Genomic DNA, 9258 nt, shown 5'->3' on the forward strand with positions numbered 1-9258 from the left:
ATCCTCATGAAATTTCAATGAATAGTTATAATAAAAACTGTATACATACATAGCTACCTCAGGAAGTAGATTTATTTATTTATCTTTTAAATTGTGCTTTAGGTACAAATTTAAAGAGCAGAGTTTGTTTTACATTCAACATTTCATGTACATTTGGTTTCACTCCCCAATATCCCCAATCCTAACCCACTCTCCTCCCCTCCCTGCCCAGTACCCCTCCACTCCATGCCCCTCATAGGTATGTAATCCTGTGTGTTCTGCATTTTCTCCATGTGAATATTGCTCAGGAAGTAGATTTAAATAAGCTGGAGAGAATGGGAAGGCAGTTAGACTTCTCTGAATGGATTTTATTTCATAAATTTAATTTTGAATCAGGTAAATATTTTACAAAACTATAAAACAAAATTTAAATTTGAAAAAGCAATCTCAAAAATTTGAAGGAAAAATGAAATAAATGGAGCTACCTAAGTATCCAGTTGATAGTATAATCATATACAGATGACACATCCTTGCTTGCTGGAAGCAAAGAAAGGTTGAAGCACATACTGAGGAAAACTAAAGACTATACTCCTCACTACAGATTACATCTCAACATAAAGAAAACTAAAGTCTTCACAACTGGACCAGTAAGCAACATCATGATAAATGGAGAAAAGACTGAAGTTGTCAGGGATTTCATTTTACTTGGATCTATAATCAATAACCCTGGAAGCAGCAGTCAAGAAATCAGAGGACGTAGTGCACTGAGCAGATCTACTGCAAAAGATCTCTTTAAAATTTTAGAGAACAAGATGTCACATTGAAGACTAAGGTGTGCCTGACCAAAGCCATGGTATTTTCAGTAGCCTCATACGCATGTGAAGGATGGACTATGAATAAAGAAGACAACAAAAGAATTGATGCATTTGAATTGTGGCAGTGGTTATGAATACTGAAAATACCATGGACTGCCTGAAGAGCACACAAATCTGTCTTGGAAGAAGAGCAGCCAGAATGCTCCTTAGAAGTGAGAAAGACCAGCCTTTGTCTCACCTACTTTGGTCATATTGCCAGAAGGGACCAGTACCTAGGGAAGGAAATCATGCTTGGTAAATTAGAAGGTCAGTGAAAGAGGGGAAGACCTTCAATGAGATATGTTGACACAGTGGCTGCAACAATGGGCTCAAGCATAACAGATTGTAAGGATGGCATAGGACTAGGCAGTCTTTCATTCTGCTGTGCATGGGGTTGCAAGCCATCTCGACATCATCTAACAACAACATTGTTAAATAATTGAGCATAAAGGTTAAGCTTTAGAGAGGGAGTGGTAATAAATAAGTGCAACATGTATAATGAAGCCATGGATTGTTGAAATTGTCTAAACATACAAGTTATTTGAGTTGAAGCAAATATAGAACTATGATGGGCTACTCCCATAGGCACTGAAGTCATCCAAGACAATGCCAGAACTAGGTAGGGAATCAGAAGAAGACTATTATCTCAGTGCCAAAATCTTCAAAAAATGTGAGAATGAGTGGAATGGTGAAAGATAGAAATGACAAGGAATAAAACAGCCTCCAGAAATAGAAAATGTTTCATAGATATGCAATGTCTTAGAAAGCACTGCTGGGTGACAAGAAAAATGACAGCAATAACAGAATCCATTGGGGGGCAACAGAGTGCAGGTTTCTTAGGAAAGAGCCAGGATTTAATTTAGTCAAGGAAATAAAAGTATGTTGTAGCTAAGGAGTTAGGAAAGTTTGTGTAAGAAGTATTAAGGGTTTCTGAGAACATAAAGTAATGTCCTGGGGCAAGAGAGTGAGGATAGGTTAGGAGTAGGAAGTCAGGTCAGGGAAGTTGTTGTTAGGTGCCCTTGAGTTGGCTCTCACTCTTAGCAACCCTACTGTGTACAACAGAGTGAAACTGCCTGGTCCTGAGCCATCCTCACAGTCTTTGCTATGCTTGATCCCATCATTGCAGCCACTGTGTCAAGCCATCTCATTGAGGGCCTTCTCCTTTTTTGCTGACCCTCTATTTTACCAAGCATGATAACCTTCTCCAGGGACTGGTCCCTTCTGACAACATGACCAAAGTAGGTGAGATGAAGTCTGGCCATTCTCTCTTTTAAGGAGATTTCCAGCTACACTTCAAGGACAGATTTACTTGTTCCTCTGACAGTCCATGGTATTTTTGGTATTCTTCACCAACACCATATTTCAAAGGCATCAATTCTTCTTCAGTCTTCCTTATTCATTGTCCAGCTTTCACAAATACCATGGCTTGGGTTAGGTGCCCCTTAGTCTTCAAAGTGACATCATTGCTGGGTCAGGGAAGAGGAGGAACCAATAAATATGAAGAGAAGTAGCTGAAAAGATAAATAACTTTTTATGATTTGGGTGGTAACCAAAGATGCTAGAAATGTGAATCTTGGTGAGTGTGGTGACCTCAAGGCATGATTTCCTATTAATTTATCTTCCTTACTATCACTGAGATTAGACTGTATCTTTTCCACAGTCCTAGCAATCCATTTGGAAATTTACTCCCACTGGATTACTGCCGTCTTCTAATTGATGCCCCTGACTTCAGTCTCATCCTCTCCAGTCCATTTTCCACACTGTAAAAACTAAAAACCAAGCTCACTGCCATCGAGTCATTCGGACTCATAATAACCCCCTCTGGGTTTCTGAGGCAGTAAATCTTTATGGAAATAGATTGCCTAGTCTTCCTTCCATGGAGTGGCTGGTGGCTTTGAAGTGCCAACCTTCTGGTTAGCAGTCAAATGCCTGAGGCACTATAGCACCAGAGCTCCTCGCTGTTACAGAAATCTCAGAGTTACAACTCTAATGCCATTCTCTTTCTCAACCTGCTAAATGACTGCCTTAGGAGTCTCTAGTGGTGTAGACCCCTCAGGAACCCAAGGAGGGGTTGTTATGAGTCAGAATCAACTCAACAGCAGTGAGTTTGGTTTTTCGTTGGTAATGACTGCTTTTAGGACCAAGGCCAATCTTCTTGCCATATTATACAACATAGGTCATGGTCTGGCCAGGCTGACCCCTCCATCTCATGTCGTACTATGGTCCTTAGTCTCCCCTTCTCCCTGCATCTCTATTCTTTCCCCACTTCGGGTCAGACTTATCAATTTGCAATTCCCCAGAGTGTTTTCCTTTAGGCCTTTGCATCTGTATCCTCCCCTGCCTAAAATGCCCCTTTCTTTCCCTCTCTCACACTCCCGATCCCTTTCCTTAGTTCTAGCTTCATGAAAATTCAAAATATTAGCTGTCATGACTTATTGGAAGTTTCTCTCACATGAGTAGATGGCTCAAGTAATGTACTCAAAGATTAACACAGAAACCCTAACCCTTAAATGTAGGGTTTCTTCCACTAATTCTTGTGCTAATCCTTAAATATAGGGTTTGTATGTTAATCACAGTGTTTGCTAAGTATATAGCACAGGGCCTGACTTATAGAATATCTTTAATAATTATGGTTTGAGTGAATAAGGTTGTTGTAGGAAAACAAAGTCTTTACCCCTAGTTGTGAAGAGCCAATAATCACAACAAGTTGAAGAGAGAAAGCTAAAGGTTTACTGAGTATTGATACCTAGGAGACAGTGAGAATCATTTCTCCAAAATGTCTGTCTCCCTGAGCTGGGGAATGGTTAGGGCTTTTAAAGGGAATCGGGCTGAGAAGGAGATAGGTCTTAGGTATGTTGGTAATGTTTTCTTTTTGTTACAGGATGAGTTGTAGTTGTCTTGTGGTCTCCTGGCCCTTCTTCTTGTCAGTGGTAAAGAAACTGTCCTTGGTCCTTCAGGCGGCTCACACCTGTCTAGAGAAATTTAATGTACAAGGGGGAGAGTATGATCTCTTTTATCTTGGTTGCTCCAGGGCTCAGTATCTCCTTTCTCAGGGTCCCCCTGTAATGGGCTACAGTTCTCAGATACAACTAATTGGGGAAAAGAGTTATACTTTTAAGGAACACATCATTAGGAATAGTGAATCTGAAGAACTCAGTGTTGTAAATAAAGGCTGGCTAGCTCTGGTGGCATGGTGCCTAAGTCATCTGACTGCTAACCAGAAGGCTGGCAGTTCAAACCCACCAGCCACTCCTCAGAAGGCAGGTTGGGCAATCTACTTCCGTAGTGATACCACCTTGGAAACTCAAGGAAGGGTAGCTATGAGTCAGATCTGACTATACAGCAGTGAGTACTGTACAGAGTATACTATTACTCAGAAGAGAATGATAAAGAGGGGAAAAACATCAAGTTAGTCACTAAGATTAATGTTAACTTTAATCATGCCTGTTAGCTTACAACGGTTTTGCAGGTATCAGTGAGGGACCCCATCAGCCTTCTGTTTCACCCTTCCTCAAGGTGATAAATGAGTTCAAAGTTACTGAAGTGTCCAAGATGTAGGGCACAGATAACATTTCCTAATCAGCCACTTCCACCACTTGTCTGTCAGTTTGTTGTACTGTGGTGGCTTGTGTGTTGCTGTGAGGCTACAGGCTATTCCACCAGTACTTCAAATACCACCAGGGTCACCCATAGTGGACAGGTTTCAGCAGAGCTTCCAGGCTAAGACAGACTCAGAAGAAGGAAGGGGGCATCCACTTTTCAAAGAATTGGCCAGTGAAAACCTTATGAATAACAATGAAATACTGTCTGATATATTATTAGAAAACCTTATGAAAAACCTGGAAACATTGTCCAATATAGTGCCAGAAGATGAGGTCCTCAGGTTGGAAGGCACTCAAAATACAACTGGGAATGAGCCGCCTTCTCAGAGTAGAGCTGACTTCAATGATGTGGATGGAGTAAAGCTTTTAGGATGTCCATTTTCTGATGTGGCATGACTCAAAATAAGAAGAAACAGCTGCAAAAATCCACCAATAATCAAAACATGGAATGTGCAAAGTATGAATCTAAGAAAATAGGAAGTTGTTGTAAAAAGTGAAATGGAACACATAAAGATCAATATCCTAGGCATTAGTGAACTGAAATGGACTGGTTTTGGCCATTCTGAATCATACAACCATATAATCTGCTATGCCAGGAATGATAAATTGAAGAGGAATGGCGTGGGATTCATCATCACAAAGAATGTTTCAAGATCTATCCTGAAGTACTATGCTGTCAGTGATAGGATAATAGCCATATGCCTACAGGGAACACCAGTTAATATTGCTTTTATTCAAATCTATGCACCAACCACCAAAGCCAAATATGAGGAAATTGAAGATTTTGACCAACTTCTGCAGTCTGAAATTGACTGAACATGCAATCAAGATGTGTTGATTATCAGTGGTGATTGGAATGCAGAAGTTGGAAATAAAGAAGAATCACCAATAGTTGGAAAATATGGCCTGGTAATAGAAATAACACTGGAGATCACATGACAGAATTTTGTAAGACCAATGACTTATTCATTGCAAATACCTTTTTTTCAACAACACAAACAGTGGCTATAAACGTGGACTTCACTACATGAAGTACACAGGAATCAGATCAACTACATCTGTGGAAAGAGGTGATGGAGAAGCTCAATATCTTCAGCCAAACAAGGCCAGAAGTTGACTGTGGAACAGAGCATCAACTGCTCATATGCAAGTTCAAGTTAAAGCTGAAGACAATTAAAACAAGTCCATGAGAGCCAAAATATGACCTTGATTATATCTCTCCTGAATTTAGAGACCATCCAAAGAATAGATTTGATGTATCGAACACCCATGACTGAAAACCAGAGGAACTGTTGTTATTGTTGTTGTTATGTGCCATTGAGTTGGACCTGACTCATAGCGACCCCTCCTTGAGTTTCCGAGGTGGTATCACATGGAAGTAGATTGCCCACCCTTCCTTCCAAGGAGTGGCTGGTGGGTTTGAACTGCCAGCCTTCTGGTTAGCAGTCAAATATCTTAGGCACTATGCTACCAGAGCTCCTAGAGTAATTGTAGGATGACATTAAGAATATCATCCATGAAGAAAGCAAAATGTCATTTAAAAGACAGGAAAGGAAGAAATGACCAAAATGATGTCAGAAGAGACTCTGAAACTTGCTCTTGAATGGAGAGTAGCTAAAACAAATGGAAGAAATGACAAGATAAAAGAGGTGAACAGAAGATTGCCAAGAGCAGCTTGAAAAGACAAAGTCAATTATTGTAATGAAATATGCAAAGACCTGGAGTTAGGAAACCAAAAGGAAAGGATATGCTCAGCATTTCTCAAGCTGAAAGAACGGAAGAAAAAATTCAAGACTTGAGTTGCAAAGTTGAAAGATTCTATGGGTAAAATATTGTATGATGCAGGAAACATCAAAAGAAGATGGAAGGAATACACAGAGTCACTGCACCAAAAAGAACTGGTTGCTGTTCATCCATTTCAGGTGGTGGCATATGATTAAGAACCAATGGTATTGAAGGAAGAAGTTGAAGCTGCACTGAAGTAAGTGGCAAAAAACAAGCCTCTAGGAATTGACAGAATACCTACTGCCACGTTTCAACAAACAGATGTTGCGCTGGAGGCACTCACTTGGCTATGCCAAGAGATTTTGAAGACAGCTGCCTGGCCAACTGTGATAGTGTCAACTTGGCTGGACCACAATTCTGTGTAGTTTAAGCAGTTTTGATGTGATTATTCCCATAATGGGATCAGATGAATATGTCTTGAGCAGGCAATCCATTGAAAGGGAGTTTCCCTAGGGGTGTGGCCTGCTTCCAGTATATTTATGGACATCCTGGGAAAAAAGACATTCTTCTGTGGATTGGGATTCTGTTGTGCTGCCTACAACTGTCCATTTGGCCTGGAGATCTTGGATTCGTTATTCATTGGAGTCAACAGCCAGTATACTGCCTGCCAGCCTTGAGCTCCTTAGCCCCTGCAGCTGTGAGAGTCAGGAAAAGCCTCCAGCTTGACGTTTGAACCAAGAACTTTGGACTTGTCAGCTTCTATAAGTGTGTGAGCTATTTTCCTAAGATAAATTTCTCTTTCTGTCTATATATAAGCTTTACTGCTTTTGTTTCTCTAGAAAACCCAGTCTAACACACCAGACTGGAAGAGATTCATATTTGTACCCATTCCAAAGAAAGGTGATCCCACAGAATGTGGAAATTATCAAACAAAATCATTAATGTCACATGTAACTAAAATCTTACTGAAGATAATTCAAAAACGGTTGCAGCAATATACTGACAGAGAACTCCCAGAAATGCAAGGCAGATTCAGAAGAGGATGTGGAATGAGAGCTATCATTGCTGATGTCAGATGGATGGTGGCTGAAAGCAAAGAATACCAGAAAGATGTTTACTTGTGTTTCATTGACTATGCAAAAGCATTCAACTGTGTAAATCATAATACATTATGGATAACATTAAGAAGAATGAGAACTCCTGAACACTTAATTGTGCTCATGAGGAACCTGTACATAGACCAGGAGGTTGTCATTTGAACAGAACAAGGGAATACTGTATGGTTTAAAATCAGGAAGTGGGTGTGTTGTGGTTGTATCCTTTCTCCATATTTATTCAATCTGTATGCTGAGCAAATAATACAAGAAGCTGGACTATATGAAGAAGACTGTGGCATCAGGATAGGAAGAAGGCTCATTAAGAACCTGCTATATGCAGATGACACAACTTTGCTTGCTGAAAGTGAGGATGACTTGAAGCGTTTACTGATGAGATTAAAGACTACAGTCTGCAGTTTGGATTACACCTCAACATAAAGAAAATGAAAATCCTCACAACTGGACCAATAAGCAGCATTACGATAAGTGGAGAAAAGACTGAAGTTGTTAAAGATTTCATATTACTTGGTTCCACAATTAACACCAATGGAAGCAGCAGTCAAAAAATCAGACAACGTATTGCACTGGTCAAATCTGCTGCAAAAGGTCCCTTTAAAATGCTGAAGAGCAAAGATATCTCCCTGAAGACTAAGATGTGCCTAACCCAAGCCATGGTATTTTCAATTGCCTCATGTGCATATGAGGGCTGGACAATGAATAAGGAAGACTGAAGAAGAGTTGATGCTTTTGAGTTGTGGTGCTTGTGAAGAATACAGAAAGTACCATGAACTGCCAAAGGAACTAACAAATCTGTCCTGGAAGAAGTAGCTGGAATGCTCCTTGGAAGCAAGAATTGCCAGATTTCATCTGACCTACTTTGGCCATGTAGTCGGAAGGGACCAGTCCCTGGAGGAGTATATCATGCTTGGTAAAGTGGAAGGCTGATGAAAAAGGGGAAGGCCCTCAACAAGATGGACTGACACAGTGGCTGCAATGATGGGCTCAGGTATAGCAAGGATTGTGAGGCTGGCACAGGACTGGGTGGTGTTTCATTCTGTTGTACACAGGGTTGCTATGAATAGGAGATGACTTGACGGCACCTAACAACAACAACAACAACAACAATCAGCTACTTACAGGGTCCTGTTACTATTTCCTAACCACTTTCTTACAGATACCTCTTATCACCCAAAACAGAAATAAAATTCTTACCCTAGATGTGTAAGGGATACTGCTGCTGTATTTCACTGAAGACTATGTCATTTGACTGGGGACCAAGATATATATACAGAGAAATTGGTGAGTCAAGGAGATGGCTTTTCCACTAGCACTGGGGAGAATAGTCAGGAGAAGGTATTTGAGATCAGCAAGGCAGGGTCCCTTCCATTCTTCTGGCTTTACAGACCCTCACTGAAAATGAGGAGATAGCTTTGTCTCTGAAAGGTCCACACTTCTGAGAACAAGAAGCTACCTGTCTCCTCTCTTGTGTGAGGAGTTAGGATGCCTCTCTGATCCTGTCACCCTATGAGGGAATTTTTCTGCAAAGCAGTTGTCAGAAGCAGTCAATACTCAGGCCTTGTTTTTGGTAAAAAATTTTTTATTGTGGTTTGGATGAAAGTTTATAGACCAAATTCATCTTCCATACAGCAGTTCACATACACTTTGTCTCATGACATTGACTGTAATCTCCCACAATGCAACAGCTCTTCTCCATCTTCCTCCCCATAGCTACCTCTTCACTGTGCCCTTCCCTCCGATGCATTCCTGCCCCCGAGCTGTCTCCCTGTGCATACACAGTCCTTCTATTCTCCCATGATCGTTCTATCCAAGGAGTGTATCTACCTAATGTAAATGTTCAGCTCATATGCTCGTCTTTTGTTTGGCTGGAAGCCACAGGAATGGGTGCAATAGCAGACCTGAAGGGCAGCTAGGGGCCATAGTTTCAGGGGTTCCACTGGGCTCTATCAAACCAGCAAACCTAGTCCCTTTTTTTTTTTTTTT

This window comes from Orycteropus afer, unplaced genomic scaffold (genome assembly GCF_000298275.1).
Source record: "Orycteropus afer afer isolate SDZICR_OR568_19922 unplaced genomic scaffold, OryAfe1.0 scaffold00014, whole genome shotgun sequence".
NCBI classification, from domain to species: Eukaryota; Metazoa; Chordata; class Mammalia; order Tubulidentata; family Orycteropodidae; genus Orycteropus; species Orycteropus afer.